The following is a 17,391-nucleotide window of genomic DNA, read 5'->3' as shown; positions in this document are numbered from 1 at the left end:
AACACTAGCTGCAAGTGTTCAAAATAGTTTTATGGCTTCTATAAAATCAATTGAAAATTGTTATTTTTAATTAGGCATCTAGTGAAAAACAGCAGCTTTCGAAACCAGCCGAGTTTAAGTTCAACCTAAACTCAGTTGACCAAAGTGAACTGACCCGACCCGAGTAGCCCGACCCGTTTGAGAGCACTACCTACCAAAACCATTTCGAATAGGAAGTATAGATGTTAAGAAAAGAGGACTTTTGGTATGTATTCTTTTATTTCTTATTTTCGGCATGCAGACTAAAAAGGACAATTCATTTTGAGTATAAGTTATCAATTGAGATAACATGCTATTCAGATACTTATTATACCATTTGCTATTTATTGAAATCGCGGATAGTCAATTTTGTTAATTTGAAACCATTTGTGTTATTAATATCTTTCTTGAGAAGTTGTTTTCAAATTTGTTTTCGGTTTTTGAAATATAATAAAATTATTCGTTATATTCGTTTAGTTGAAAATCTCATCTTTGCTTTTACATATAAACCTGAGAATACACCGGAAAACGTACTATCCGAGCGGTTTAGTATTAATTTACTTAAGATACCGCAACAACGTATAATAGAGTAGTTTAACTCTAACGTGTTACTGTTGTTTAAATAATGTGGCGATTAGGTTTCAGAATATGAATGATTTTCAAGAGCCAAGTATTTTTACCTGTTTTATATTAATTAATTGCAGAGTAAAGTTAAATTAATAAATTAATGCCCTTTTTCTACAATAATGCAAGGCGTTATTTTTATGAACTTAAAAATTAAGAACATAAAATAAAATAAATTTTTACTATTACTTGGGAAACCAATTTGTTAAGCTTGGAGCCTAAAAATCACATCATTTGATATACAAAAATGAAAAATACAACTTACGGTAATATCAGCACTTGTCACCCATGTCAGAGAGTCAAACTATCTTATTGGATTAGAATTTGAATGAATACTGAATGATTTTTTGGTTGATTTCTGGATTGATGTCTGTCCTCTCCCTTACCTTTTCATATGTAATGGCTTTCATCATTCTAATTCTGAAGTTCTTTATAAGAGCCTCTTTTTCCTAATGGCTTTTAAAGCTACATGACTGCCTGAGAACCTTATTAGTTAATGATAAGTTAACACTGTTTGTTAAACATTTCTTTTTTACCTAATTATTATAATATACATATTAACTATTGCTATTCCTAAAATTACAAAAATAACACTGTTTATTTGAATAATTAACAAGAGCAAAACTTCCTAATATATTTTATGCAATATGATATTTTTTTAAAACTCAGCTCTTAAAATTTCATTACGAGTAAAGAAAATATTTTCGTGAAACAGAGACATCATTAGGTAAATGCCATTCCATTAATTAATATTACACATAGGTGAAGCTGATAGATCTTTTACGAGTTAGTAGTACTTCCTGATTGACTTTTCTTTCTTTAAAAAAAGTCTGAAATTTTGCTTTAACTTCTGGAAGTTATCCATGATAAATTATCCTAAAACTTGTCTCACAGGACCAAGATTCACACTTTAAAATATTTCGTGAGTAATTATCCGAAAAAGAGTGGTAATCTGTTGCCAAGCCGCAATGTAAATACATTTGACGTAATAAATAAATGAATGATTATGATTTGATTGAGGCATAAATTTTACTTAAATAAATTGTAAAATAAAGTACATCTCTAGTAGCAGAGACAACTTGCAAACCGCTTGCTGTAAGCTTGAATTGCAACTGTGCTAAGCTTGCATCCAGCTTGATTGGAAAACGTGGAAGCATGCCGCAAGTTGGATTCCAGTAACAAAGCTATATGGGGGCAACCTTCACCATTCAAGCTTGACGTAAGCGTTTTACAAGTCAAGTCAAATCAATAGCCAATGAACGGCCAGTGATGCTATGACGCTTTGCAAAGGGTCTAAAGCATCGCTTGCAAGCAAAACAAAAGGCAGATTTATGAAAGCATGTGTTTCAAGTGCAAGCGTTAAAGGCCAAAAGCCAAGCACGCATTAACTGGCCGAAAGTTTTCTTCCTACTATGGATGTTTCATGGTAAAATATTCCACTGTACATAGCTATGAGATTTCTTACTAAATATTCGATTCGTATACATTAAACAATAATAATATGTTTGCATATATAAAGTTTTATATTTCTTAAATTTCAACCAATTCTTTTTGGATCAAAAGATCCAATATATTTCAATCAAAATTTTCTTGTAGGCCTTATATCTGGAGAACTACACATAGTGTAACCAAACCAAAACTATCACTTAACTCAGTATGATGTTCTTATTTCGTAGAAAATACGAAAACTCGATTTAGGGGCCGGGGGGCGCGGTGGCTCAGTGGTAGAGCGTTCACCTCTGGTGCTTGGGGTCCCGGGTTCGATCCCAGCCCCCGCCAAGTGAACTTTGTGGTGGACAAACACCGTGCTCGTGGGTTTTCTCGGGGTTCTCCCGTTTCCTCCCACTTTCTTCATTCCACCATTTCACTCATCTCTCATAATCACCGTCTCCTTTAGCCTAGCCGGCATAACCGTGGGACGTAAAACTCAAAGATTTTTCGATTTAGGGGCCGTTCAAAAATTTTGTGGCTCCTGATCCAAAAATGCATCAAAAGATCCAATATACTTCAGTCAGAAATTTTCTTGTACGCATTATATCTGGAGAACTGTATATAGCGTAGCCAAACCCAAACTATCACTTAACACATTATGATGTGCTTATTCCGTAGAAAATACGAAAACTCGATTTAGGGCCCCAGATTGTCCTACGTTGTTCTTTCATATGCAAAATAAACGTACAGTGAAAATTAAAAATATATATTTGAAAATACCACTGGCGCAAATCCCGGGGGGATGAGGGGAACATGTCCCCTCCAATCTTGGAACTGGAGGGGACCGTTCCCCCAATAATCCGATTTGAAATGTGTTTTTTGGGGAGAAATGTGATAATTTATGTCCGATTGCCGCAAAGGAAAGTGAGATGAAATTGATTTCCCCCCAGAATAAGCCTCAAATCAGCCCGCCTCCCAACGTTGAAGACAACTCTGCTTCCCTGATCCTCCACAGCATTGTTTTTCAACTTCATAAATATTTAGAACATCGCTTAAAAAATTATGGGAACGGTCTTACTCCCCCCATGTTGAAGGCAGATTTGCGCCACTGAACCTCTCTATAGTAATAATTTTGGTACAAACGTCCTCTGGGCAGATATGACCTACTGGCCAGACGTATCCAAACTCGCGAGCTTGGCACTCGCACTCAACCGGGATCGATCTCAATAATTGAGCGCGAGCCTGAGTGAGCCCGAGCCTCAATGAAATAAGTCAGCGCGAGCCCAACTGAGGGAAATGAGCCCGAGCGAGCACGAGCCCAACTAAGGAAACAACCCAGGCTCGATGCTCGTAAGCTCGGCACTTGCACTCAAACGAAATGGGCTTAATAATGGAAAGCGAGCCCGAGTGAGTCCGAGGTCCAATGAAATAAGTCAACGCAAGCCCAACTGAGAGAAGTGATCCCGAGCTACAATGAAATAAATGAGCACGAGCCCACCTAGGAAATTAAGCCCGAGTCTACTCGAGTCCAGTCGAGAGAAGTGAGCGTGAGCCCAGTTGAGAGAAGTGACCGCGAGTCAGAGTGAAGGCGAGCCGAGTGAAAAATAGCCATCTATGCTACCGACTATTGCAGACATTTATTGGATATTATATCTAGACCGATATTGCTTATAAGTATCATTTTACGCAAAACAGATACAGTATTGCTTCACCCTGCAAACAAGGAAAAATAAGAAACTATGCGACGGAGAATTCTGTAAAAAGTATGAATCATAGAATGGAGAGTATGAAATGGGAAAATTATAAGAGAAAAGAACACAAACAAAACATCAAATTGTTTCAAGAAAGTATTTTATTTGCAAACACGTGATTCACAGCTATCAGACGTAGCGTGGTATCTCTTGGAGGCACGTGAGTAGAAAATTTTATGAAGGTCATCAGAACACTCCATGAGATGCCAGTTTTCGACGAACAAAGTGGATTTATCTTTCATTCTTCTGTTAAAGAACTCTTGAGCGTGTGCTAGCAAGTTGATTGTGAAGCAAACAAGCAAGCATACTAAACAAAACAAGTCACAAAAGGACAAAAATTTGACTTTTGCAAGATTTTGGATAATAATATTTGAGCTTGCTCATTAGTTTATTATTATTATTATTATTATTATTATTATTATTATTAGTAGTAGTAGTAGTAGTAGTAGTAGTAGTAGTAGTATTAGTATTAGTATTATTATTATTGAAACTTCTTAAATAAAATAAATTAGCCCTGATTATGACAGTTATAGATACCAAAAGCCGCTTTAAACCTATTTAAAACCAAGGATTTTATAAAATAGAGGATCTGCCCTTACAACAAAATCTTGAAGACATACGTCACAGTTTCGCCACCCCTACTCTGCCCACTCCACCCAATAGGATCGCAATGTTTGAGCCAACAATCATGGCGGAAACGAAAGTAGCCAATCAGACGGTGGCAGAAACGAAAGTAGCCAATCAGACGTGCCAATGCTCGATTGTTTTTTGGCTTCATTGATTTAATAGGATGAAGATACATATGGGCAGATCTTCTATTTATAACATCCTTGTTTAAAACAATATCTGACGGTTTTATTTGGTTTTAAATCCGAATCCGATTTTATTCGTTTACTTGAATGCAACCCTGATACCTTAGTATCCTGGTTGCATATTTGTGTAGGCAGAAACTGTGTTGTGCGACTACAGCACTTTTTTCATTATTAGTTTACTGTTCACGTTAGGAGAGTCGCAGTAAAATAGTTGGTAAGACACAGGTCCGGCCCTAGGCAATTTGCCGCCGTGTGCAATGACAATATTTATTGCTCCCTCTTTTTCTCCAAAAACAACAAATCTTAAAAACTACTATTTTATGTATGCTACAATATCATGAACAACGAAGGAGAGGGAAAGTGCACTTGCACTCAGAAAGGAATATACACTACAAATACAGTCTCGTTGTGTCTGTATTTTTCTTTAAATAATAATCTATTATGTTACTGAAAATAGCAAACACACCTGCAGAGGAAAGATGGTAATCCTTTTTTATACAATTCAATATCAAGCTTCAATCTTAATATCGGCAATATCTTAATATCTTATTGCTAAGTTTGCAATTCCAGTGCAACCAGCTCTCTTATCTTTATTTCTTGATTTTCCTTTTACGTTTGTTAAAAAAAAATTTAAAAAACTTGTTTCCACCCTTAATTAATAAGAAACTTGTTAGTGACAAAGGGAAGACTAGTTTTCATATCCAAACTGTGATAACTAACTAAATTGAACAGGTGTTCGCAACTGTTCGAGAAACGGAGTTCTTGTATTTGACAACAATTGAGCAATTCATGCAGGGATTTGTTTGATCATTTGCTTTAGCACTGTCCATATGACCTTAAAGTAATGCGACTTAACTTGATTTATGAATGTAATATTCAACTAGAAGGTCAACTTAGTAAATTTGAATACCGTTATCATGAAGTCTGTTTCCAACAATAAATATTTATTTTAAACAATATTCTACTGTACAATTACGACATTGCAAATGCACGTGTTGCACATATGGTAGAGGTAGAGACCTGCACGGGCCGGGCCTGGCCCGACTCTATTATTTCTTTGGGCCGGGCCGGGCCTGGGCGGGCTGACACTGATTTCTCTTCAAGTCGGGCCGGGCTCGGGCCGATTAATTGCAATTCTTTAATAATTATTGACATTCGTTAAACGATAATTAGAATAAAGGCAAACGTTGAAGAAGTGTGCCCGTGAAAAATGTTACAAAATGAAACTTCGAAAATTTATCGGGCCCGGGCCGGGCTTGGGCCAAGAATTTTAAGAAACTTATCGGGCCGGGCCCGGCTCGGGCCGAAAATCTCCAAAACTTTTCGGGCCCGGGCTGGGCCGGGCCTACGTACATTCGGGCTGGATTGGGCTCGGGCCGAAATATTCGGCCCGTGCAGGTCTCTAGGTAAAGGCGACCCTGGTAAGACATCAATTTAACAACCGGACGATTCGGGTTCCATTCCTAGAAAAGCTGTCTTTCTTCACAATCTACCTCCATTTCAATCGGACTCAATTTACACAACCTCTATAAAATTGTTATCTGGGAATATCTGTAGTATAAAGGCGACGGGAGAGTGACACCTCCTGTACGTTTTGAAACGGTGACTAAAATGAACATTAACTTCCGACACAAAAATGCTAAGCTCTATCGTTTACTTTCAAGTTAAGCATTTAAATGTGGCACCCTGTTTACAAAACACGCATAGGAATCAGTAGCGGTTCGTGGTCTGTACAAGCACCGGTTGCAATGTTGCAATATCAAAGGTATCTAGGTATGCGCAAGTGTTCCCCTCCCCCAGCATTCTTGAGTCTTATCCAAAAAAATAAATAAATAAAAATAAAAATCAAAAACTATGAAGAGGAAAGTCTTTTAAGCTCTATTTGTATATTATTGATTAAATTATTTCTCTAATATTGATTTAATATATAAGCTATTTCCTTTTTTTTCAAACAACCACTATCAATGTACGTTTATACACTATTTATATACAAAACCTCTACACTCATGTTATTGAACAAGCGATAAATCGAATATATAGTATGTGCTGTACGCCATGAATGATGGCGTTAATCCGAAATGAAGAAAGACAAAAAAGCAAGAAAATTGCAAGCACGCAGTTAAACAAAATTATTTAATTATATAAACTATGCATTATTTTAGAATGGAAGATCTTTTTTCGTTCTTTTGGGCTTCAAATTTTTCTATGACTTCATTGAAATCTGAAATGCTGCTTGCCATGTTTTTCTGAATAGAAAGCATCGCTACCGCAAACATTTTCCGCTTTATTTTCTTTAGGGTCCAGAAACACTCTCTCCTCCGATAATATGCATTTTGATAGCATTTTTTTGTATTAATATACGATACAGATACAAAATGTGCATTTTCAGAAACCACGTATTTTTGTCTGCTGTTCTAGTATAAAGAAGCATGAAGTCTAAGATGTTTTCCTTCGAAAATGAAAATAAAAATAAAATAGTTTAACATTCCAGCAAATTAGGCTAAAGAAGACCGATGAGTATTCTTTTTGATTTGATATTAATAGTTTATGCTCTCCGCCAGAAATCCAACACGAGATCATGTGCACGAAAGACACAGAGCTAGGAATTAGACCAATGGTAAGACATTTTCTTCTTCGAGACTCGATCGGACACCACCCACCCACCCCCAGAATAGGATTTTTTAAAAATAAAACTTTTTACCTTTGTATTATAAATGTTAAATAAAATCTATTAACTTCGAAAGACCGCCCCCCAAACTTTCAGCCTGGATCCGTCCCTGCTACCACCAGAAACTTATATTTGTTCTTTGCGAGTTTGTTTTGTGAATAACTTCTTTCTTCCAAGCGTCTGTATCTCCCTCGCCCTATCAATTGAGTCAAGCGCTGCTAAGCGGAGGAATTCGTAACTATTACAGAAGCTGACCAGTTGCGGGATAACGTGCAACTGTAAGCCGCCAATACGGGAAGATAGGAGCGATGCAAGTATAAATCCACTTCCCCATGTTAAGAGATAGGAGCCCACTGCCATATGCTCAATGTTACTGCTTCCAGTGGCAACGCTCGCTGCCACTGGAAATGTAAATCTCTCTATTTCTTTCAGTTTTTTAATTGATTTTTTTTAAAGAAATGCATCAATACTGTTTTGCACTCAAGAGCAAAGGTTTATTTTTTACTGATACACTACTTTAATACTTAAAAATATTTTTAGTATTAAAAAATATATCCGGTTGCACAACCATGCAACATATAGTACCAGCCGCCGCTGATAGGAATGCTCATTAGAAAGATTCGGAAGCATAGGTGCGGAGAAACAGAGAAGGAAGGCGAATGAGAGTGATTGTCAAACAGAGAAAGTCAACCCCTACATTCCTCATTGAGTTCTTGGACAGTATAAAAAGTGTTACCAATAATGTAGACCACATTAGGAAGACAAAAAATTATTCCTCAGTTACAAGTTCATGGCCCTCCGAAGAAGAGGGACAGCCATTGCTGCGGCAAGGGGCTTCAAGGAGAGAAGGCCCCACAGAAACTGCATAGCCATATACAGGGTGGTAGGTAACTCCACCGAAAAACTTTGGGAGGTGATTCCTTATATGAAATGAAAGAAAAAAAGTTCTAATAAACGTGGGCCGAAAAACACCTCCTATCAGAGTTATAATCCATTGAAAATTCGAAAAATCACTTTTCAAAACTCCCTAACTTAGAAAATATAGGACCTATCTCAAGCAGTTTAAGGAATTATCCTGGAACTAGTATCTGCTCTATCTAAATATCCATGTTTTACCATCCTCCGTTATCGGTGAAAGGAACTGTAAAAAGGAAATTGAAGTATAGGGATACTCCTTTAAGTACTAGTGGTGCATTCGTTTCTCTGGCACCGGTGAATTCTGAAACATGGATATTTAGATAGAGCGTATACCAGTTTCTGTGTAATTCCTTAAACCACTTGGGATAAGCCCTATAATTTCTAAACCAGGGCGTTTTGAAAAGTGGTATTTCGAATTTTCGGTAGTTCATAACTCTGAAAGGAGACGTTTTTCGACCCATGTTTATTAGAACTTTTTTCTTTCATCTCGACTAAGGAACCGCCTCCCAAAGTTTTTCGGTGGAGTTACCTACCACCCTGTATAAATCAATACAAGGAGACCCCATGTTATAACTTCCGAAGAAGGAAAGCAAGTTTCAACTATCATTTCTTCAACATAACTCGCTAATTGCAAGCCCTTCATAAATATCATCCTAGACATGGGCCCCGCAAAGATTCGTTACGGCACTGAATAAGCATTAACAGTTTCATGATGGTAAGCAAAGACAGTGACGTAATAACATCAAGTGAAACAGCAATTGATTTTTTAAAAAAATGGAACAGACGATAAGAGCGGTTACATAATTGCATTCACGTGTTTCAGAAGCACGTGAATATTGTATATGGTTTGGAATTCTCTTTCCATGAATGGTTTGATTCCTGTTAAGCATGTATCATAATATATATAAAAGTTCAGTGGTATTTGTTTCTTCATTTTAAGTTTAAGCTGCTGTCGTTTTGTGGCCAAATACTTACCAAATGCATAATTATTGTGCTGTGGATTTGTTCCTCGGTGGGAATATTTCTCTCTGAATCAAATCCAAGTAGCTAATGGTTCTGATTTATTGTAAATATTAGGACCCATCTTACCAATGCTGCCCATGTTTCCATAGCTCGCATTCTCCTGATATATTAACCCCCAAGCACAGTTATCTCCTTTTATACTTACTCAATGGTTTTAGTTAGAAATACTGTACAAATAACAAGTAGCTACCAAATGTAATATAGCAACCAGAGAGATTCCCTCTAGAAAATTTTCTTCGAGTGCCCATGATGGATGTTACAAGGTCTATTTATACTTTCCATTGTAATTTTCTTCCATTTCAATATTGGTCCTGGCAACGTATCTAATAAACTTTTTAGGGGAAGGCATTGTACCTTTGAAACAATGCACTTTGAACACCTGTGCTTTTCTCGAATTCAGAGCTATCCTGGTGCAGTGATTAAAATTCGTTTGAAAGAGTAAATAAAAAAAAAAGCACTACAAACGTTTGGCTGTTGTTTACTGAGTGTTGTGCCGAGTAATGTTCCTTTTAATTTTTTCAGCCCCAAAACGGTTATTTTTTTTTTTTTTTAAAGTTACCTTTTGAGTTTGGTGCTCTTCGGTTTTCACAACTTGTGATATTTATTTGTCCAAACTTGGGGTAGAATCATTGGTGAATACAGTAATATTTTTTGGTTTTAACTTCTGTTCAATATTTAAGCTAGTGGAGAACTTTTTTTCGTAATGGTGACCCTTTTGTACCTATGAACATTAATGCATCGTGTACCTTTGAACGATAAATAATACTGTTTAAAGCTACACAATGTAAGTAGTTAAAACAATTGATATATTTTATATAGGTTAGGTTAGGATATAAAGTTATTAATTGTAATTTTAAGTAGTTTCTAAATATTCGCTTATTGTATAACATATAAGGTTATGTTAAGAGTTGTATATGCTCAACTTTATTGTTCACAAGTTTTTGTTAGAACTTCTCTTCAATTTTTAATTTAATTAATAAAATTTCAATTCTGGGAAACTTTTTATAGCTAAACCTTTTATTACAATTTATAACTATTAATATTTATGGCTTCGTTTTATATTATTGCCGCAGAAACGTTGTAATTATCACTTTGTTCAAAGGTACAAGAGGGTCTGTTCAATGGTACATGACCATAATGTACCTGTGAAGAAAACGGATATGTTCTTTTTATATCTTATAAAAGCTATTGTAATTACGTAACACGTTTAAAAATAATCCTATCTGATAGCAAAGAGATGGCACTTCAAATATACGACAAAAATTGGGGAAAAAGTGCTGAATATTAGCACCAAAATTTTGAAGACTTTAAAAGTGTTCACAGGTACAACGCCTTCCCCTATTGTTTTTTTTTTCCCGGAAAGTCGTTTTCCGTTGCAGAACCAGAATCGATTTTCACAGATAATCGCGGTTTGGAAATTGGTCTTTCAATTCCATTTTTTTTTTTATTAGAAAATCTGTTCCGGTTCTGAAACTATAAGCGAGTAGATTTTATTGATTCCATTTCCAGTAGTCTATAGCTTGTATTTCTTTGCTTCTGTAGTATATTCTATATTTAACACAAGAGCCCTAGAGAATGCAAGTACAGTAAAAGTATTTTAGTTTATGATTAGGTTGCGCAATGACTTTTGTTTTCAGAGAATTATTGAACTATTCGATCTCAATTCTGAGGAAAGTTATTAGGGATAAGTTTGGGAAAAATAATTTCGTAAAGCCCAAAGATTTCCAAGGGATAATGTGAATCTACTGATCTAGAATACGAGAAATCGGTTTGGCTTGATTTCGGCGTTGGGAAAAGTTAGGCCGATATTTGACGGAGTTTAAAGTTACATTGGTAAACTCGAACTTGGCCTCAACGAGTATCCTAAACCAAAAGTTTACAATGCCTATCAAATATTCTTTTAATATTTTTTTTTCTTCTGTGCGAAGAAGAGGCTTTCTGTTAATAAAATATAAAATTTGACAATGCAATACATCATGAACTGATTTGAGATTTACAAACAAATCGAAAACGTCAATTCTAGCTGAATTTTGTTTTGGTATAGCATAACCTATATTGTATGGAGTAATCTCTTCTAGTATTAGTTCAACTCACTTGTTTCCTTCTACGACAATAGTAATAATACTCAATTATTATTTTTTTCTTGAAGGTAAGTTGTTCCCTGAAGGCTATTGCTTTGAACGTACTATTTTACCTTCTTCTTCTTCTTCTTCTTCTTCATTAAAAAATATCAAAATGCTTATGAACTTCCTTGATGATGCAAGTTTCAACTTGAGTAGTCCCGAAGGCTTTTTCGTTTTTACAAAATATACGCAATTAAGGTGTAACAGCCACACCTACCAATTCTGAAACCTGATTGGTCGATTTTTACTACGAAAGAAAGAAGAAACATTCTGCGAAGAATTATGTAGTTATTGTTTGCTACGTCTTAGAATAGTAGAAAGTTAGCAAACAAGTTTTTATTTCTAGTTATGTTCATTTGCCTTGATGGTTTAAACGAAATAATGTGGCAAACATTCTTAAAAGTATATGCACCTGTATATTAAATATGACCTAATACTAATACACAAGTTTATTAACTCTTACATACGTAGCTAACTGCGCCACCGTTAATATCATAGTTGCCAGTTAATTCTAATTTCTTTCCGGAAGGAAAATGAAAGAAAAAGCAGAAAAGCAAAGTGCGTCGACAGGTTCGTTAATTGTTTTGAAGGTATTAGCGTCACATTTTAGCACAGAGGAATTCAAGATTTCTTTTTCTTGGTTGCTCTAACAACATTTGTTTACACCTATATTTTCAACATACAGTCGCTCCCATTAATATTCGTTTTGGGCCGCAGTGGCTCAGTGGTAGAGCGTTCACCTCTGGTGCTTGGGGTCCCGGGTACAAACCCTGCTCCCGCCAAGTGAACTTTGTGGTGGACAAACACCGTGCGCGTAGGTTTTCGCGGGGTTCTCCCGTTTCCTCTCACTTTCTTCATTCCACAATTTCATTCATCTCTCATCATCACCGTCTCCTTTAGCCTAACCGGCATAACCGTGGGACGTAAAACCCAAAATTTCATTTCATTTAATACCCGGTTTTTATTAAGAATTGACAAAAACAAATCGGATTTGGATAATAAACGGTCAAGTAAACGTAATTTGTAAGGTAAAAGATATGTAGATACATATTGAACTCTGAAAGAAAAAATGTGACACAAAATGCTAATCAATGCTTGGTAACAGGGGCAGAGGTGCATAAGCAGCACTGAACGTTGTGGATCAAACAGGTTACATGGACCGTGGCGATTATGGATAGAAAAGGTAAAAACACAAGCCTCGAGCAGTGGCAATTGGTGATCTATCATTATGCGAAAGGGCGTAAATACGCTAAAATAGCTGAAATATTATACATCCTCAAGAGTACCGTTGGAGATATTGTCAGAATGTATAAAAATGAAAATAGATTACAATTCATACCACAAATTCGACAGCCCAGGATATTGTCACATAGTGACGAATGTGCTATTCTTCACAAAAATAAGAACAACTCCAAGCTAAGCGCAGTGAGTATCGCGGCATCTCCAAACTCCGAGTTAGGCAAGAACGTTATCGCAGAAACAGTCGGCAGAGTGTGGTAATATTCCGTGTTTCGTGGTAGGGTACGAAGTAAGAAACCGTACGTAAGTAAAGTCAATAGAAGAAAAGATTTCACACGAAAACATGTGGATAAGTGAATAAGTCTTATTCGTAGACGAAAGTAAATTTGAGGTGTTTGGTTTAGAGTTTTCCCACCAGTCTGCCGACTTACCCACATGTTCTAGTGCGAAATTAAATCTTTTCTTCTATTGACTTTACTTACATACGGTTTCTTACTTCGTACCCGATCACTTCGTTACTTGCATGCTCATACCATATACCAGAAGCGGGAAACAAAATGTCAAAGTGAAAGTTTTGGAGGGAATTTTTTTTTCTCGAACTTTGGCCCCCCCTGGACCCCCCTGCGTGAACGTAGCCATCTAAAAAAAATCTGAGAAATAGTACTTGGTATACTGAACGTGTGTGCCAAATTTCAAGTTTCTATCTTGAATATTAAGGGAGGGAGAAATTTTATCAAAATTTCCCACAATGCCCCAAATTATCACAAAACACTATGATCTCAGGAAAAAAATTCCTGAGACATTCCTAATTACCCTAGGGTCATGTGTCGCCCATATTCTCTTCTGAATAGAACTGCCTTTCAGGCGGTACCATTCACATGTCTCCATCATGTATCTAAGGCGGGAAATTGCAGAAAAAAGGGATTTTTTGGTCTAAAAATCCCTTTTTCCAACTTTTAGCCCCTCTGGACCCCCCCCTGTTTTAACGCAGAAATCTGAAAAAAAATCCGTTAAATACCACTCGGTGGACTGAATGTTTGTACACAATTTCAATCTTCTAAGTGCAAAAATAGACCCGCCAGAAAAAAAATTCAGAAATTTCCCCATGTTACCCTATACAGAAGTATATTTTGAAAAAAATTCACTGAGACGTCCCTAATTACCCTAGAATAATAATTCGACCGTCATTCTCTTCAGAATGGAACTGCCTTTCAGACGGTATGATTCACGTGTCTCCTTCATGTATGTGAGGCGGAAAAATCCTGAAAAACGGGATTTTTTGGTCTAAAAATCCCTTTTTTCAGTTTTCCCCCCTCTGGACCCCCTCTGTTTTAATGCATGTGTCGCCCTAGGGTCATGTGTATCCCATATTCTCTTCTGAATAGAACTGCCTTTCAGGCGGTACCATTCACATGTCTCCATCATGTATCTAAGGCGGGAAATTGCAGAAAAAAGGGATTTTTTGGTCTAAAAATCCCTTTTTCCAACTTTTAGCCCCTCTGGACCCCCCCTGTTTTAACGCAGAAATCTGAAAATAATCTGATAAATACTACTAGGTAGGCTGAATGTTTGTGCACAATTTCAAACTTCTAGGTGCAAAAGTAAGTCCGCCAAAAAAAAAATATACCCACCATGTCCCATTTTTCCCTATATAGAAGTATATTTTTCAAAAAATCCCTGAGACGTCCCTAATTACCCTAGAACAATCATTCGACCGTCATTCTCTTCAGAATGGAACTGCCTTTCAGACGGTATGACTCAAGTGTCCCGATCATGTATGTGAGGCGGGAAAATGACGAAAAACGGGATTTTGAGGGTAAAAATATCCATTTTTTCACCCCTTTGCCCCTCTGGTTCGTTCCTGTTTTAGCACTGACATCGGAACAAAAAATCTGGTAAATACTACTCGGTGGACTAAATGTTTGTGCAAAATTTCAATCTTCTACGTAGAAAAATAAGCCCGCCAAAAAATATTGAACATACGCTTAGAAAATGAGAAAAGAAATTTTTCTCTTATGACGTCATCACCTCCTATGTCTGGACGCAGGACGGTCTGAAACCATACGTAATGTGTTCTACAAGGTCTCTGGACTTGGAAAACAAAAAAAGAAACCGGACGAAAAAGCTCAAATAGAAGAGAAATTACTCAATGTATCATGAAAAATGCGTATGGTACAAATTGTACCATAGGATCCGGAAGGGGATATAGAAGAAAATGAAATAAAATATTTCAGTTTAATATCCCACAATTATGTCCTTTATGAATAAAGCAAATGATGGTGGAAGGATTGGTGGAATGAGAAAGCGACAGTACCCCGAGAAGTCCCGCGGACACCATGTTGTCCACCACAAACTTACTTGGCCGGGATCGAATCAGGGATCCCACGCACCAGAGGTAAGCGCTCTACCACTGAGTCACCTTTGCCCACATCACCATTCGTGTAATAACTTCAGTGAAAACAGTAAAAAGCAGACGAAGCCTTTTCAAACTTTTCCTTTGACTCTGATGGAAATCAATGTGGGCATAGTGTCAGTGATGGTATGAATGAAGACAAAAACAAGCCAGTTTCCGACCAATCTTTGGTAAGTAAGCCTATGCAGGGATGAAAAGGGGGTGGGCCAAGTCATAAGACTTGCATCAGCGGATAATTTTTCCCGTCCGTTATTAATTGGATTTGATGGAATTCACTTTAATGTTCCTTTTTAGCATTGTATTCGAAGCAACTAACCTTACCGAAAATATTTCCACAGAAAACGCGCGCGTTAGCCAATTTCTTTAAAAGATAATTATTTTCTTAAACATTTTTCACTTTACCTAACAAATGAGTTTTATTTTACATTGTGAAGCTATGGTAGACTTACAAACTATGTGAATTCAACTCGAACTTTAAGTAGCAATAGAGAAATAAGATCAATGATAGAACCTGTTCCTCAGACACAATAAAGGAATAAAACATAGAACCTGTTCCTCAGACATAGTAAGGAAATAAAAGATCAAAGATAGGACCTGTTCCTCAAACGCAATAGAGGAATGAAAGATCAAAGATAGAATCTGTTCCTCAGACACAATAGAGGAATAAAAGATCAAAGATAGAACCTGTCCCTCAGACACAATAGAGGAATAAAAGATCATAGATAGAACCTGTCCCTCAGACACAATAGAGGAATAAAAGATAGAACCCGTTCATCAGACACAATAGAGGAATAAAAGATAGAACCTGTTCCTCAGACACAATAGAGAAAAAATATAGAACCTGTTCCTCAGAACAATAGAGGAATCAAAGATCAAAGATAGAACCTGTTCCTCAGACAATAGAGGAATCAAAGATAGAACCTGTTTCTCACACACAATAGAGGAATAAAATATAGAAACTGTTCCTCAGAACAATAGAGGAATAAAAGATTAAACCTGTTCCTCAGAACAATAGAGGAATCAAAGATCAAAGATAGAACCTGTTTCCCAGACAATAGAAGAATCAAAGATAGAACCTGTTCCTCAGACACAATAGAGGAATAAAAGATAGAACCTGTTCCTCAGACACAATAGAGAAAAAATATAGAACCTGTTCCTCAGACACAATAAAGGAATAAAATGTAGAACCTGTTCCTCAAAACAATAGAGGAATCAAAGATCAAAGATAGAACCTGCTCCTCAGAACAATAGAGGAATCAAAGATAGAACCTGTTCATCAGAACAATAGAGGAATAAAAGATAGAACCTGTTCCTCAGACACAATAGAGGAATAAAAGATAGAACCTGTTCCTCAGACACAATAGAGAAAAATATAGAACCTGTTCCTCAGAACAATAGAGGAATCAAAGATCAAAGATAGAACCTGTTCCTCAGACAATAGAGGAATCAAAGATAGAACCTGTTCCTCACACACAATAGAGGAATAAAATATAGAAACTGTTCCTCAGAACAAAAGAGGAATAAAAGATAAAACCTGTTCCTCAGAACAATAGAGGAATCAAAGATCAAAGATAGAACCTGTTCCCCAGACAATAGAAGAATCAAAGATAGAACCTGTTCCTCAGACACAATAGAGGAATAAAAGATAGAACCTGTTCCTCGGACACAATAGAGAAAAAATATAGAACCTGTTCCTCAGACACAATAAAGGAATAAAATGTAGAACCTGTTCCTCAAAACAATAGAGGAATCAAAGATCAAAGATAGAACCTGCTCCTCAGAACAATAGAGGAATCAAAGATAGAACCTGTTCATCAGAACAATAGAGGAATAAAAGATAGAACCTGTTCCTCAGACATAATAGAGGAATAAAAGATCAAAGGTTATGTTCCTCGGACACTAAATCTGTATCTAAAACAATTTCTCGGTATTGCTTTCTATTATTATTATCTAAGAATTTATATTGAAACCGAAAATTATACTAGTTTTTCTACTTCCGATTTCAGAAGAACAATAATAGTTGAGATTTAATCTAGGTGGTATGTTCAAAGTTTTAAAATCTTTTATTTTATTTTTTATTCCACAAACTATGTAGGCTTACCTCAGGAAGTTGAAAATTGTGTCACTTCTCGATATAGACTCGCTTTAGACGTGCAGATGTTTCGAAATGTCGAAGCAATTATTCCATGGCTGCTAAGAACGCTTCTTTAGGAATATGTTTTGACTACTGTAAAATCGCCTACGTCACATAGCCCGGCTGGAAAATGAACGTCCACGGAGGGTGTCCTCCATTGTAAGAAACTGCTAAAAAATTGGTAGAAGCTAGGTCTGGTGAGTAGGGAACAAGAAATCATTTCAAAGTTGTTGTTCC

This window comes from Thermobia domestica, chromosome 8, assembly GCF_964235325.1.
Source record: "Thermobia domestica chromosome 8, izTheDome1.hap1.1, whole genome shotgun sequence".
NCBI classification, from domain to species: Eukaryota; Metazoa; Arthropoda; class Insecta; order Zygentoma; family Lepismatidae; genus Thermobia; species Thermobia domestica.
This window is presented reverse-complemented; position numbering follows the sequence as displayed.